Source organism: Chiloscyllium plagiosum, unplaced genomic scaffold, assembly GCF_037043375.1.
Source record: "Chiloscyllium plagiosum isolate Xiang-an unplaced genomic scaffold, Cpla_swu_hap1 HiC_scaffold_26, whole genome shotgun sequence".
Classification (NCBI taxonomy): domain Eukaryota; kingdom Metazoa; phylum Chordata; class Chondrichthyes; order Orectolobiformes; family Hemiscylliidae; genus Chiloscyllium; species Chiloscyllium plagiosum.
In genome coordinates, this window is record NW_028270164.1 from 13,892,089 (window position 1) to 13,909,966 (window position 17,878).

Below are 17,878 nucleotides of genomic sequence, written 5' to 3' on the forward strand. Positions count from 1 at the left end.
ACTCGTCAAAATTATAGATTGAAACAAATTCTCCAGTAGAGCACAGTGTTAGATCAGTATGGCTTCCCTTGTTTAAGATCAAATTGATTCTCTGAATAATCAATTATCCAAACAAAATACTGTCCGCCCATCTCATTCGGATAATTGAGGTTCCACTGTAATCTAGGTTTGTTCAATATATCATTTCAGTTGCATGACACTGTCACCTTTTGCTACAAATTCTGTGTCTTATGGTCCTGCTTCACAACCACCTGAGGAAGGAGCAGCGCTCCGAAAGCTAGTGCTTCCAAATAAACCTGTTGGACTATAACCTGGTGTTGTGTGATTTTTATCTTTCTTCACATGCTGATCAAATTCACTCTTAAAGTTCACAATGCAACTTGACAGAACCCCTCCCTAGGAATGAAGAAGCAGAGAATTCAGAAGAAATCTTATCTGAAGAGAGTCAGAATGTGGAGCTTACTGCCATGAGGAGTCCATTAGGCAAATAGTCTAATCCATTCAGAGGGGCAGCTGGTAAGCACATGAGGGTGAAATGAATAGCAAGATATGTTGATGACATAGCTGTGGGTTGCATTGCCTATTCTACACTGGAAATAATTTATAATATCTTCTATCACTGTATATTGATTAATAATAATCAAGAAATTGCTCTTTCATCATAATAAAACAAATCACCTTTCAGTGAATGAAAAATACATTTTTTTTCAATTTTAGGGATTAGCATCAGTGGAAGAGAACTTGGTATATGCAAACATAAACCACATTCAAAGGAACACAGCAGAAAGACAGAGAGAGAGAGGAAGCAACTTGATTAATGATGAAATCATATCTGCAGTGTTGGCGTTTCAAAAGAAATCTTCATCACTGAGAGGTGGGCTGGCAATGCACACAGGTGACAACTCAGACAGTGTCACCTACAGTGAGCTCAGCTTTCCAAACCAACCACCAAAGGGGAATAAAAAAGCCCCAATACACAACACCCCTCAGGAATCTGGAAGGGACTTTTATGCTGATATTGCTTTTTAGGAAAACCATGATGAGATATTAATACTGTTCATTTTTCCTTCTTACTTTACAATGCAGTTGTATTTAATTTTGCCTGTTGTAAGCTGCCCACACATTTACTTTGTCCAACTCCTTAGGATTTGTTCCCAACAATTCCATGCTCTTTCCAGTTTGGTTTCCTCAGCAAATGGAATCAATTTACCTTTAATTCCCAAGTCCGGATCATTTGCATAAAAATAGCAAGAACAGTTTTCCAAATATCAAGGTGTTTGTCAACCCAATCAGTCCCCATCTTCCTGGTTCCCCTCACTCTAACCTCTGAGTCACAGATTCCAGGTTGGAGCCTCATTCCCAGAGCTAAGTTCAAAAATCAAACTTGACGTGCTAGCATGGCACTATGGGACCCTAATGATTGTGTGATACAGAACTTGCACATTGTTAAAAAGAGATGCAAAAGTTAAGGGTGTTGTTCCATTCTCATCAGGACTAAGCCACAAGAAACTAAACTTCAAAAGGAAATATCAATATAAACAGCATGAGAAGGGAGTGCAAATTGTTTGGATAATGGTTGGCATGGAGATGCAGCAGGAACTGTTAACCAGCAAGCTTAACTGATTAAACTCAGACCAGCCAAGTAAGCTCTGATTGGTTCAGGCTGCAATGATTAGCAAAGTGCATGATTCTCTCCTCAATTAAAGAGGTGAGATGTACGGACATATTCATTTTCCTGGAAAGAACAGAGCCCTCAGTAGTAATATATGTAATTTCTAGCCTGCACAAATGAATCATACTGCAAGCCCAGTAGATAATCTGAAACTGGTTTCTGGTGTGTTTCTGTGCACAGGTGGGATTGTTCAATATTGTTCAACAGCAGCATCATGTCTAATGTTGGATATGTCACCCTGGGATTACAGTATGGGCTCGTTAACATGATTGGCTCACTGCTGGCCTGCAGTGTTGTCTGATATAGTCAGCCTACACCCTTGGCATCACAGCAACATTAAAGCTGGTATTCCACAGTGTTTCTGGATTACAACAATTGGGAAATGGAATTGGTTGGACATTATTGGGTTGAAGAGGTATTTAACATGTGATTGCTGGAAAAGTGTCAAAGGTCAAAGCAAAGTGTTTTTTTTGCCATGTACTGGAACAACAAATAATTTTGGGAAGTAGGCAACCTGAAGCTTTTAAAAGAGATTGTGTTTCTGGCCTAAATGTCTGAACTAACTTGAAGAGAAATCCTCTGCCTTATCCTGTTGTCTGAATTTATCCCACCCACAAACCCTTTGCAGAGCTGTGTGGTCTTCCCCTCTCTGTGTGTGAATCTGTGTTTGAGATTAAGAGGATGTAGTTTGGTTGCTCACTGTTCTGCCAATTGATTTAAAAATGGGTTGTTTTAATAAACAAATTATTTTTGGAATACATCAAAGAAATGAAAGGAACATCTCTTTTGTTTATAATAACTGTAAAAAATAGAAAAAACTGAACCATTTTAGTGACTATATGAAATATTGATACCTTTGGTTCTGCTTGTGGAGCCGTGGGATTTTATTAACTCTACACTCTCCCCATCAGAATCGTAGCTGAGGTAAGAGGCTCCACTCCCAAACCTATGGGCCATGATGTCGAGGTGCCAGTGTTGGACTGGGGTGGACAAAGTCAGAAGTCACACGACTCCAGGTTATAGTGCATCAGGTTTATTGAGATCACAAGCTTTCTGAGCGTTGGTCCTTCAGGTGAAGTCACCTGATGATGGGGCAGTGCTCTGAAACCTCTGGGCACAATCTTCTCTGGAGTTGGCAAGTAAGCTTTATTAGCTCGGATGGTGGGGCAGCTAATCCAGCCTCTTCTCCATCCTTGATTAAATTTGGATCTTGGCAGGAAAGTCCAAGCTTCAACAACACCAGAGAATCTAATCTAATGTTAAGACACCAGCCTACCACTAATTGAGACCCTTAAGTGCTCATTCAAGCTTCAAGTGCTCTTTCAGCTCCAGGAGAAAGTGAAGACTGCAGATGCTGGAAATCAGACTTGGAAAGTGTGGTGCTGGAAAAGCACAACAGGTTAGGCAGCATCCGAGGAGCAGGAGAGTTGAAGTTTTAGGCAGAAGCCTTTCATCAGGAATGAAGGGGCAGGGCAGAGGTGTGTTGAGAGATAAATAGAAGCGTGGGGCTGGGGCTGGAGCTGAGGGAGGGTAGTTCAGAAGGTGATAGGTAGATGCAGGTGGGTGGTGATGGTGATAGGTTGGAGGGGAGGGTGGAGCAGATAGGTGGGAAGGAAGATGGACAAGTAGGACAGTTCAAAAGGGCAGTGCCGGGTTGGAGGATTTGATCTGGGATGAGGTGGAGGAAGCAGAGATGAGGAAACTGGTGAAGTGATAATTGATGCCGTGTGGTTGGAGAGTCGCTCATCTTTCGCTATCAACCCTCCCGTCACTCTTTCACACAGGTACACACACATACACACATACGCGCGTGCGTGCGTGCACACAAACATAAATCGATGGAGTGAATTTGCGTTTGCAGATTTGTATTGGCAGATATATTGTATTTTGTTCAAAAAGCACTCAATCTGGAGGCAGTCAGTCAATGTTACATTTTATAAATTCCTACTTTGAAATAAAACTAATCTGACTCCAGGTTGGAACACAGACAGACTGTAACCTCATATCTCTAACACATTTTCTGGATGAGATGTCACTTTTTTTGTTATTTTCTGATAAAACCTTAAGATGTATTGGGGCAGGGACTTGAAAGAGATTCTGGGATTTAAATATTAATCAATTGAAACCTGCATCTCCATTCGATGTGATTAAAGACTTAACTGCTATCTAGGATTTTCTAATACATTATAAATCCTGTGTCCCATGTATCCTGCCCCACCGGCTACCTGGCAAAGGAGCAGTGTTCCAAAAGCTTGTATTTTCAAATAAACCTGTTGGACTATAACCTGGTGTTGTGTGGTTTCCAACTTTGCTGAAAATGTATTGCTGGAAAAGCGCAGCAGGTCAGGCAGCATCCAAGGAGCAGGAGAATTGACGTTTCGGGTATGAGCCCTTCTTGAGGAATGGTTTCCAACTTTGTCCACCCAGGTCCAACAGCAGCTCCTCCACATCCTGAATCTTCTTGCCAGTGGCTCATATCCAGCAGACACTGAGTGCTGAGCCTGAGTCTAAATGACAGTTGTTCACCTCTCCAAGGAGACAGCTAGACATACGGCTCGGGATTGATAGTGATGGTTGATGCCTCCATCCCCATTGATCCAGTTTAAGGACTGCCTCTGACCTACCTGCTGTGATTGTGCTTGTCTCTGCAATTTCACAGCTTCAATAAAATTACAGCTGACAATTCTGAAGATTGAAGCCATTGTCTTTATCCCGCTGCAATCACCTTTCCTTAGCCATGGACTCCTCCATCTCCCTGTCCAACAGAGCTCTCATCCATGATGTTGTGAGCTCCACACTGAACTATTCCAACATCATTCCAGCTGGCCTTGAATCTTCCACCATGCATCAACTTACACTCATCTATATCTCTGCTCCAGCTTTACATCTTTGAAGGTGCTATATTAGTGTAACTTGCCATATTCGCAAACACATAAACAAGGCAAGGCGTTGAAACAAATAAACGTGCTTCTCAGCTCACTGCTTTTAGAAAGCTGCAAATCCACCTATCATTCTAAAACAATTTGAACTTTTATCCCAAACATCGCAATCCAAATTAACTTCAATAGAACTGAATCATTTTAAAATTTTATCCAATGAAAATTTAAATCTGGTAAAATAGTTTTCCTCCCAAAATTGCTTTATTTCTAAAAATGTTTCTGTCTGCAGCAAGCTGTGTGTGAATGGTTCATTGTAAATGAACACATATTCAGTTTGGGCCCATTCCATTAAAACCTCAAACAGGTTCCTGGTCAATGAGGAATGTAACTGAGAATTATAGGATCCCTACAGTGCAGAAAGAAGCCATTTGGCCCATCGAGTCTGCACCAGCCATCTGAAGAACTTTCCGCTAGACCCAGGACCCCACTCTGTTCCCATAGCCACACATTTCCCATGGCTAACCCACTGAGCCTGTACATCCCTGAACACAATGGGCAATTTAGCATGACCACTCAACCGAACCTGCACATATTTAAAGTTAAAAATCACACAACATCAGGTTACAGTCCAACAGTTTAATCTGGAAGTGCACGCTTTCGGAGTGCTGCTCCTTTGTCAGGTACATAGAGGAGTAGGATCATAGGATACAGAATTTACAGCAAAAGATATTTAGACAGTGAGAGGAAACTGAAGCACCTGGAGGAAACACACACAGACACAGGAAGAACGTGCAAACTGCACGCAGTCACCCAAGGTTTTAACTGAACCCAGGTCACTGGGGCTGTGAGGCAGCAGTGTTAACCACTGAACCAATGTGCTGTCCTCTTTTGAGAAGTTGAGGTGTAAAAAACAAGCTTCCACACTTGTTGCATGGTTTGATGTTCATTGTCATTTGACACTGGAAGACAAAAGTGTGAATATTATCAAGGGGGATGTGTGATAGATAGCCCTGGAGGTACAATGAGACTCAGTGTTAGTTACTTTTGTCTGCAAATTGGAGAGAGAGCTGCCCTGGGACAGGACTTACTGAAGGCTAATGTTGTGGGCCCTGGTCCATTTGAAGGACATTGTTGGATGTGGATTGAACAAGCAGTGGACAGATGTCCTGAGCAGGATGTCATATGTCATCTGAATATGTCTGCAGCCATGTTTGCACAGCCACTGATAGAAATGTTCAGTGGAGAGGCTTTCTGGAAAGGCAGTGTGGGGACAGTCTTCTTAGAGCCCACGTCAGTGTTAATCAACAGGATATTGTGGGTGGCACACTCTGGGTCATTCAAGACTGTACTGAGAGTTTTCAGACCCAGCCCTTTGATCACAATCTCTGGGAAGGAAATCTCCTGGGACAGGCTCATGTCCATGTTGTGGGTGGATCACTGCACCATTCCAGAGCAAATGAGACATCCATCCGAATGGGGGAGGGGATTTGTGGCAGCTGCAGGTCCTGCAATTATTTGTCTCAGAAGAACAGCCTTTTAAAAACTGCTGAGTGACCGTCTACCAGGGTATGGCTTTGACACTGAGCAAGTCACTTTACAGGATCCCTGACAATTAGATCAGATATTCTTCACTTTGTTAATAACTGCTGTCTTCACTATTTCATCACAGAATCTAATTTTTCAATCTGGTCCTATTTTTCCAACTGATTCTACAGTGTCCATGTCATTCAGGGGCTGAAGCTCACTCCCAGTCACTCCATCACAGCTCACTTCCCCCTGAATTTTCTCTCCATTGTTGAGTTTGTTTTTCTGCCTGAAATTGGCCCCATGGCTTGTTTACTTGGATCTTGTGGAAATGGAGCAGAGGGTGTCCTTCTCCTGTACACCCCAGAGTTCAGATGCTGACAGAAGAATTATTCAGCATGAACAGGAGGCAGATTCTGCAAACAAACAAAATATTCTAAAAAATTCTATTTTAGCTCCATGATTATTTTTTGCAAAACAAATCCATATTTGTCAAACACTGTTTGTTGAAATGTTCTAACATGAGAGAACGAACCATTTGTCATTCAGCTGAGATTTCACTATAACTACTGAGCTTGGGTCAACCTGATCTTCACCACCGAATCCTTTAACTGTCTTGATTTCAGAATTTTCTATTCTTTCAATGAAAAATAATTTAGTTCTTCTGTTAAACATAACTGACAGGAAAAAAAAATGTCCAGGATAAAATTTCAACCTCTGGCTCACTGTGGTTTCAGTAGCTGGCTTCCTTTATCCTCTTCCGTGTGTAACTTCTTGTAGACATTGCATTACACACTTATCACAATGTGAGAAACAAGAGCTGAGAGACTGACATCAAGACTTGAACTGGTCTTTGTGAATAAAATGATGTGGACTTTGATTCTCCTCATCTGTTCCATTCCTGGTGAATGACCATCTGAGTTATATATTCAGATAATCAATGTTTGATAAAGTTTATGGTCTGGTGTTTACAGTTAAGTTGTTTAAATATCTGGAAGTATGTAAAGGGCCAAAGGAAGATTGTGTGACACAGTGGGTAACATTGTTATTGTTGTGACAAATGCTCAGAGTTCAATTCACACTCCAGCACATTTTACAAAGGAATGTGTATTCCGACAAAGCCCAACAGTTTCAAAGTTAGAGATCACACAATACCAGGTTATAATCCAGCATGTTTATTTGGAAGGACTAGCTTTAGGAGCACTGCTCCTTTGTTAGATAGCTACCTGATGAAGGAACAGTGCTCCAAAAGCTAGTAATTCTAATGAAACCTTTTGGACTATAACCTGCTGCTGCATTATTTTTAACGTTATCCAACTCAGTCCAACACTGGCACCTCCTCAAATAAGGTTCATGATCAATCTGCAAATCCTTCCAAAATGTCCTTGGTAGGGAGCAGGACTGGGTAAGATTCCAGATCAGCCTTGTCCAATGCAGAGTGACACCCCTCACATTACAGCAACTGGCTTCAGGCAAGTGACAAGCTGCAGAAAACAGACACAGCATGTACTTTGTCTGCCTCACGTGTCTCTAAATATGGAAGTCGTTGAGGTTTAAAGGAACAAATATAAAAATACCTGAACAACATCACAAAATGTCATATCTTCTCTTGAACATATTATAATCCCATGCGACATAGTTCTCAATTACTTTAGAGTGGCATTATTAATTATGAGTGAAATAAAAAAAGGACCAAAAAATATTTCTTTAAAGTGAAAAAAGCAGCATAATCATTTTAATTTGCCCAAAGTTTTACATGTTCAGTACATAATGAAAACTGGAGTGGTAACAAATTCTAAAAAAACACCATCTTGAATTTGCTTTTATTTCTTTTCTTTTTGAAGTGCAGCTCATTAAATATTGTTTTGTGAGGCTCAGTCACAAAAGTAGATGGTTGGTTTATATTTCTCTTCACAGAAAAAATCCTTCTTCCTTCCAGTCTAACATGAATCAAGTTGCTTAATCTCTTTCACTCCCTTTGATTTACACATTACAACATAACACTGCAATAAACTTATTGTTCATCATTACAATCTCTCCATTTAGGATCAAGAAACTTTGAAACACCTAAGATTAAAATTCCCATTATCGCATTACTCTCGGCTACAACTCGTTGAATTCAAATCCATGAAATGTTCCTGCAAGATGTTTTTTGCTTTCGCTATGGAAAATAAAGAGCATAAAGGCATGTGAAGGATTAAACATGAGGACTGGTGGAATGTTACAAGGATCTGTGGAATACTCCATCAATCAGGTATAGAACAATGGCAGTATCATTATGTTAGTTCGGCAGTATAATTAGGTTAGGTACCAACTGCAGCATAATCAGGTTAATAAAAGCACATGACATACAAGTAAATGTTCGCATGATGTAATAGGGTCAACCTAGGGCTGAAGACCATTGTAGCAGATGTAATAGTAAATATCTAATCACAATATAGTAAAGTTAAGAATAAGCTTGAAGTAGAAAAAAACCATAGTGGCAGAAGTAGAGACATAACATGAACGAACATCATTGGTTTGTTGCATAACTGCAGAAAGATAGCCCTGACCAACACAATTGGACATGCTGATAAACTCGAAGAAAGCATGATAACTAAAAGGTATAAAAAATAACAGACCCTGAGGTGCGGGGCAATCATGAATTCACTTTCTAGTTGTCACGGCTTTTGTTTGCAAATATAAGATCATCTGCTTGAAGAACTCACCACGTCTCCTGTAATCCTCCATGGCATCACCCACCAATTTCATGCAGAATACCTCATGGACAGAAACCTGAATTGTGCATCTCTCTGTTTGGCAATCCCCTTTCTTTTTAAGGCTTCCTTCTTCCAATGAGGTCTCTTTTTCCTCCCCTTCATCACATTTAAACGTTCATGTATTTTGCTCCCCGTCTCTTTTCTGAAAGTTATTAAAGTAAAGTCGATCCAGTCATCAACAGGCTGCTCCTCTTCCACACCGGGACACAATGTGGCAGCAATGTAAACATTTTCTCATGAAGCTTCTCATCCAGAACAATCTGTAAACTATTTTACTATCCATACAATGACAACAATGTGTAATTACAATTAATCCTGCCTTTACTGCCCTCTAGATCCTGCACATTGATCTCTCTCTCCCCTCATGAACCAATCCTTGCTGAACTTCAGTTCTCTTCCTTTCCCACTTGAGGCCTCTCCAAATCTTCCTGGATCACTTGTTGTATCAGCCCCTTGAGCCCTGAAAATTCAGCCCCTGATCCCACCATGAGTCCACACACACATCCCCCCCTCTCTCCTCCCTGGATGAAAGCCTCCTTCTCTGGTCGGAGTAAGGACCCTTCAGCACCTGTGCCCTCCTTCACACTGATCCCCAGCCGACTCCAATCCAGGCCTGTCACTCAGGCTGCTCTCCGGGGGGGCAACATTTCGATGATGTCACACACGGTGGAGTTAGAGCCCACTGCGGGCAGCACAAACCCAATTTCAAGATTATCCCAAAGCTCGACCAGTGGGGTAAGAAAATATCCCAACTGTTTCAATCATTCCCAGGGAATTTAGAACAACCTGAGGCTCTGATAACAGTTTATATGAATAATTACCTTCATCATATACCAGATGGAATGCAGTTGCTTTAAATGCATCTGTGTTTATTAAACATTTCTTTCCAGTTAAATTTCTGAAATATTGTCTCCTCAGTTTCAGGTGCTTTTGGACAGACAAACACATTACAGGAATTTATCACAATATCTTGTCACTACCTAGAAGGTGGTAGCAGCCAAACATGAAATATTGGTGTCACGGATGGACTTGTTCATGTAATGTTATAGCACTGACAAATTGGCCAAATGGGAGAATATCAATCACTGATAACAAAACACAGGGAATATTTCTTGTCACAATAAAGAATCTTCTATAGGAAGATGCCGGATGGGACAGCTGTGGGATTGAGATTCCTGGTATTTACTGTGACCGCATGTCTAATGTAAACCTGCACATCTCTGAAGGTAAATGTTTCAGTGATTTTCTTAAATTATCCTTTGTTGATTTGTGTGATCAGTATTTTATCACGGAAGAAAGGGGGTGACAAACCGACGAAGGGTATTTATTTATTCGATCTCTCAATAACTGTTTCTTTCCCACAGAAGCCGTCTCTGTTCCTGGGCTTCGATATTTATCCCAACCAAATGTCTCATGTTCTGGGGGTTCAGTGACAGTCTCCTGTGAGTCTTCCCAGGGATCCCTCCCCATTCATTACACATGGTCTGAGAAGACCCCATCTAAAGATTCAAAGATCTCTGACACCAATAAACTGGATCTATATTGTCAATCCTTCACATGGCAACATCATCAATATTACTGCACAGCCTCAAATACTCAGGGAACAAAATCCAGTGAAATTGTTCATGTCTCAGTCAACAATGTAAGAGAGAAGAACTGCAGTTACAGGATACAGACCAACAGCATCAGTAAGTGTGATGCAAACAATGTTTACTTATCAAGTCTTCTTCTTGACCTCTCCGCCTCCATCCTACTCCGACCTATCACCCTCACCTTGACCTCTTTCCACCTATCACATATCCAACGCCCCTCCTCCAAGTCCCTCCTCCCTACCTTTTATCTTCTCCTGCTGAACACTCTCTGCTCATTCCTGAAGAAGGGCCTGTGCCCGAAACGTCGAATCTCCTGTTCCCTGGATGCTGCCTGACCTGCTGTGCTGTTCCAGCAATAAAGTTTCAACTTTGATCTCCAGCATCTGCAGACCTCACTTTCTCCTTACTTATCACCTCACTCTGGAAAACTGTAATTGATAAAATGCACTCCATTTGTTTCATTGTCAGTTCTGAACAAAGCCAATGGGTTTGGATTGAACTTGGAAAATGAGCAGGTACAAAAACTCTGACCCACAGCATGCAGAAACATTGTAACAACTCCAACAATCCCTGCATATTAAAATGGCGTTTGATTGATGGAGAATTTACATTTTCTAACAGATGGAATTTTAAATTCAGTCCGTGACTGTTGTGTCCAGATTTTGGGCCGAGACTGGGGATAGAGTGGAGATCAGTTGTACAATGAAATATCTGTAAATACTGCATGCAGCCATTTCCTGATATGATCTGTTTGAGCGTCAGAGAAGAAGCAAGTCAGCATCAAGTCGAAGTGACACCCGGGAACTGTATTTGGAACTATCAGCAGCAGCTCATGTGGCTGCACTCTCACTTCTGATGGCAGCATGTTGGGGGTTCCAGTTCCCCTTCGGGGTTAAAATTCAGCTGGATCCCACAGTCCAGCAGAGAGAAGTAATGCTGTGCTGTGGCAGGTGAGACAGTGTCGATGAGGTTGAGGTAATTAGAAAGCTGGCCATGGAACACTAAAAGATAGAGAATTAACAGTTTATTTGCTGCAGAAATGATGAACTTAAAACACACTCAAGCCATGTTTTCGGAGTACTGCTTGGAGATGGGGAACCTCATCTGTCTGCCTCATGGCTCCTTACGGTTCTGTTGATGGATGATCACTGGTGGTTAAGATGTTTGTGGATGAAGTTTCACATTATTCCTGCAAGGTCAGAAAGCCATCTCAAGAGGATGGAAGTGACCACTGCCAATATCAGCAAGGGACAGCTCCATGTGAAACCCGTGGTTTTAAATAAGTGGGATATCTGGGTTGTAGTTACCAGCCCAAACCCTTTAATAAACCCCAATGTAACACACCAACTCTCAGATTCAGGAAAAAAAGTAAGAGGAATCATCTTTGTGTGGATCCAGAAGAGATGGGAGTGATACTAAACAATTATTTTGCAGGAGGTTTTAACCAGGGAGAAAGACATAGAGGCTAGGGAACTCAGGGACAAAAATAGTGATGTCATGAAAGCAGTCTCATTGTAGAAGAGGAAGTGCTGGAGGTCGAAAATAACATCAAGGTGAATAAATCACCAGGATCTGACCAGGTGTCTCCCACGACGCTATAGGAGGTTGCGGAAGGAATTTGGGGTGCCCTGAGTGGGGATATTTGTATTATCCACAGCCACGGGTGCGGTGCCGAAGAACTGGAGGGTGGCTAATGTTGTGCCTTTATGTAAGAAATTTTGTCAGGAGAAGCCTGGGAATGAAAGAGATGTGAGTCCGATATCTGTTCTGGGTAGGTTGTTGGAGGGTATTCTGAGAGATAGGATTTACATGCATTCGGAGAGGCAAGAACTGATTAGGGATAGTGTGTGGGAAATCATGCTGTCCAAACCTGATGGAGGGTCATTTTCTTGGATTGGAGGCCTGTGACCAGTGGTGTTCTGCAGGGATTGTGTAATTTATATAAATGATTTGAATGACAATTTAGAAGGCTTGGTTCATAAGTTTATGGATGACACCACAGTTGGTGGTATTGTTGACAGTGACAAAGATTATCTGTGATTACAAAGGGATCTTGATCAATTGGGTCAATGTGTTGAGGATTGGCAGATGGAGTTTAATTTGTTCAATGTGAGGTATAGCCTTTTGGTAAAACAAAACAGGACAGGACTTATACAATTAAAAGTAGGGCCCTGGGTAAGTGCTGTTGAACACAGAGACCCAGGGGATCTTTGAAATTTGCATCACAGGTAGAGAGGGTGGTTAACAAGGTATTTAGAATGCTTACCATCATTGCTCAGACCATAGACAGTCGGAGTTGGAACATCACGATGAGCTTGTACAGAATGATGGTGAGGTCACTTTTGGTTTAATGTGTACAGTTCTGGTCGCCCTGCTTCAGGAAGGTTATTATTAAATTGAAGAGGTTTCAGAAAAGATCGACTAAGATGTTGCTGTGACTGGAGGGTTTGAGTGATAATGATAGGCTGGGACTTTTTCCACTGAAGCGGAGGAGGTTGAGAGGTGACTTTATAGAGGTTTATATAAAATCACGAGATAAGGTGTTTAGCAAAGATTTCTTTCACTTGGCTGGGAGAGTTCAAAGTGAGGGGTCACGTTTTCATGGTGAGAGGAGAAAATATGAAAGGAACCTGAGGGGCAACATTTTCACACAGAGGGTGTTTTATATGTAGAATGAAATGCCAGAGGGCATGGGAGATGAAGGGGCAGTTGCAACATTAAAAAGAAATTTGGATCAGTACATAAATAAGAAAGATTTGGAGGGATATGCACCAAACACAGGCAAGTGGGTGCTGGCAGGTGGGACTAGATTGGGTTGGGATATCTGGTCGGCATGGACGGGTTGGACCGAAGGGTCTGTTTCCACGCTGTACATCTCTATAAGTCTATGACTCGATAAGTGGGACTGGTTTATTTTGAGAAATTTGTTCAGCGCGGATGTATTAAATCGAAGGGACTATTTCTGTGCCATATGAGGCTATGGCACTAAATGGGATAGTGAAGGGCAAAGTCTTGGGGGTTTTTGGCTTTTCAATTACAGTTAGCTTTGTAACAAATGTTTATTTCCCAAAAAAGCCATCTCTGTGCCTCGACTTCAGTTTTAATCACAACCAAATATCTCATGGTCAGGGGCTTCAATGACTGTCTCCTGTGAGTCTGCCCAGGGATCCCTCCTCATTCACTACACACGGTCTGAGGAAACCCCATCTCAAGATTCAATGATCTCTGGCACCAACAAACTGGAACCACAATAGCAATCCTTCAAACAGCAAGATAATCAATAGTACTGCACAGCCTCAAATACTCAGGGAGAAAAATACAGTGAAACTGTTCATGTCTCAGTTCTCAGTGTAGCAGAGAGGGGCTGTAGTTCCATGACATAAATCAGCAGCATCGGTAAGTTTTCTACAAACACTGAGGCTGACACACTTATTCAATGTTTATTCAAACTGCTCATTGGTTAAGTTTCTGCCAAACTTACAAATAACTGCACCTCATCACATTAAATCTCTTTGATATTTGAACAATCTTTAACAAGGTGTTAATTTATTTTTGAAAGGAGACAAAATTGTAATAAAGCTCCAGAAAATGCATAAATGCTGTGCTCCAGATTTGTATTACATCTCACAGCTTGTGTGTGTTATACCTTTAATAGATAAAATCATCACTGCATCGTAGCATGTGACCTGAGGAGACAATGGTGTCAGATTCCATCTTAGTCAGGGTCACATCAGGCATGACATGTTAGTGGACGGGTGTCACTGCATGTAACTGAATACATCAGTTTCAGCCCAGACCCTTAAGTGTCTGTGACTATGAGATATGTTTAGGCCGGACGCTGGTATAAATATTCTGTTGATTTGTCAGTATGACAACATCCACGCCTTGTTCTCATGTGACAGGAGATAACATAAAGACTACATCATTGGGTCTAAATACCATAGTGGAGGCAAAAATCACAGTGGAAGCTCACCCAACAACCACAGGGTATCACAGGACAGAGTAGGGGCTGCATTGTCCAGCGGGGGCAGTGACCAGCTTATTGGCTGGAACTTTCTTTTATGTTTGACAAGGATGAGAAAGGTGATCTTAGTAATATAGTTCCACCCAACCTCAGGCTTTCAAATGCTTTAATAAGAATACAGTAGCATCAATGTCCGGGCGGGGAACAAAATACAAACTACATGCAAACTCGGTCACTACCACATCTCTCCAGGCAGGGAGAGTTATTGTGAAATGAATTCAACAAAATCCATTATTCACAACAAGTCCTGAGGTTCCATTGGTGAAGAGTGCTCTCTTGGTTGTCTGTAACTGAGACTCCGATGTAGCTGAATATTACCTTATGTCTCAATAGGAAGGGAATATACTTGTGACAAATCCTCAACAAAATCATCAACAACATCCACAACAATATCATCAACAGCTTCACCAACAATATCACCAACAATATCACCAACAATATCACCAACAACTTCACCAACAATATCACCAACAATATCATCAACAACTTCACCAACAATATCATCAACAATATCATCAACAACTTCACCAACAACTTCACCAACAATATCACCAACAATATCACCAACAATATCACCAACAACTTCACCAATAATATCATCAACAACTTCACCAACAACTTCACCAACAATATCACCAACAATATCACCAACAATATCATCAACAACTTCACCAACAACTTCACCAACAATATCACTAACAACTTCACCAACAATATCATCAACAACTTCACCAACAACTTCACCAACAATATCACCAACAACTTCACCAACAATATCATCAACAACTTCACCAACAACTTCACCAACAATATCACCAACAATATCACCAACAACTTCACCAACAATATCATCAACAACTTCACCAACAATATCACCAACAATATCACCAACAACTTCACCAACAATATCATCAACAACTTCACCAACAATATCACTAACAACTTCACCAACAATATCACCAACAACTTCACCAACAATATCATCAACAACTTCACCAACAATATCACCAACAACTTCACCAACAATATCATCAACAACTTCACCAACAACTTCACTAACAATATCATCAACAACTTCACCAACAACTTCACCAACAATATCACCAACAACTTCACCAACAATATCAACAACAATATCACCAACAATATCAACAACAACTTCACCAACAATATCACCAACAGCTTCACCAACAATATCATCAACAGTATCACCAACAATATCACCAACAATATCAACAACAACTTCACCAACAATATCACCAACAACTTCACCAACAATATCATCAACAATATCACCAACAACTTCACCAACAATATCATCAACAATATCACCAACAATATCATCAACAATATCACCAACAACTTCACCAACAATATCAACAACAATATCACCAACAATATCAACAACAACTTCACCAACAATATCACCAACAATATCACCAACAGCTTCACCAACAATATCACCAACAATATCACCAACAATATCACCAACAATATCATCAACAATATCACCAACAACTTCACCAACAATATCATCAACAATATCACCAACAATATCACCAACAACTTCACCAACAATATCACCAACAACTTCACCAACAACTTCACCAACAATATCACCAACAACTTCACCAACAATATCAACAACTTCACCAACTACTTCACTAACAATATCACCAACAACTTCACCAACAATATCACCAACAGCAACAGGAACATCGGCAGGACCCAAGTCTGTCAGGAAAAGGTAGAGCAATTTCATTGTTGATATTTCCACGAATATTGAGTCCAAGTCAGAATAAGTGATTTCACATAACGGCTTACAATACATTTCAATTTTAGATAATAATTTATCAGAATGTAAATGGTCATTCATTTCATACGATTGTTATTATGTTCACTTCCTTACTGGTGAGCTGAAGGCAAGCTTTTCTGAGTATTTTAACTTCAGTTTTAATTAGCAAGGGTTCAATTTCCGCATTGTAACATTTACAATGTTGCTATTTCTGTTATTGGAAATTCATAATGGGAAGAACCAATTTTCTGCCTGCCACGTCCCAGATTAAATGCTTCATTATTCATCTGAGTTCATGGTGTTGTATGTTTCAAAGAAGCAACAGATTTTCTTGCACCATGGCTTCTGGAGTATCACTGCCAGGGACATTACATTCTCTATCACCATCTCCTCCTCCGGTCACTCATGTTAAACATTATTCCCAAACTGAGCGGGTGGGAGTTTGTCTGGTTCCAGCTGGTTAAGCCTTGCCTGTTAGAAGGTGCAGGAGCAGTGTGGGATGATGATATTCTGAGTTCCTCACTGACTGAAGAGACTTCTCACCCACTGGAATATTACACCAGACTGCAGTGCTCCTGTAAATATCCATCCACATCTAATAATCCTCATTGATAACAAGATGCTGAGCATGACAGGATATGCTACTGAAACGTGCTACATTTGGCTTTATATATTGTTCAGGTCATTCATAAATTAAACTGTAATTTAAGTTTCCCACATAACTCCCTGAGCTGTGCTGCTTTATTTTGCTACAATATACTGCAGTGTGAATAGGGGATAACTGTCTGAAACATCAAGCAGTCTTGTTTCCTTCAAATGATTTTGTATTTCTTCTGTTTTACACAGTTGCGTTGTCTGGGATGTGATACGCTGGGTACTCTTCACTCTCCTGGTGATTTGTTCTGTTTCAGTCACAATGTTTACACGAAAACATTAGGTGAGCATCATGGCCTTTACACGAATGATTTTGAGCACTCTAAGTTCCCCATCAATGAGGTGGCCCTGGGTGGAGGGGTTTCGAAGCAGGAGACACAGTTTGAGAAGAATGGGTTGACCATTTGTGACTGAGATGAGCAGGAATTTCTTCACTCAGAGGGTGATGGTTTGTTGGAATTCTCTGCCCCAGAGAGCTCTGGGGGCTCCAGCATTGAGTATATTCAAAACAGAGATCAATAATGTTCTGGGTAATAAAGATAGGGAGGGACATGGGTGGGGGGGAGGTTGGAGTGCAAGAAAAATGGTATTCAGGTAGAAGATCTGCTCTGATCCAGATGAATGCTGAATGAGCCTCGAGGGACTGAATGGCCTACTCTGGTCCTGCCTCATCTCTCTCCATGATGACCTCATGCTGTTAAATGCTGTCATTGTACCAGCATCCACCACTTCCTCTGGCAGCTCATTTCATACACACACCCACCCTCTATGTGAAAAAGTTACTCCTCAGGACATTTTGAAATCTTTTCTCTCTCACCTTCAACCTATGCCCTCTTGTTCTGGACACCCCCAGAAAGGAAAATGACCTTGGCTGTTCACCCTGTCCATGCCCTTTTTTAAGTCTCATTGGATAATATAGTCATGTGTCCTAATCTGGAATGAAGACAATGTAAATGCTGTTGGGTAGAGAGACAAGTGA

At 41.1% G+C, this 17,878-nt stretch overlaps 1 pseudogene; it reads left to right on the top strand.

Annotated features, from left to right (window-relative positions):
• Nucleotides 1-1,788: 1,788 nt before the first annotated feature.
• LOC148145085 (uncharacterized) lies at nt 1,789-17,327 on the top strand (annotated as a pseudogene).
• Nucleotides 17,328-17,878: the final 551 nt, after the last annotated feature.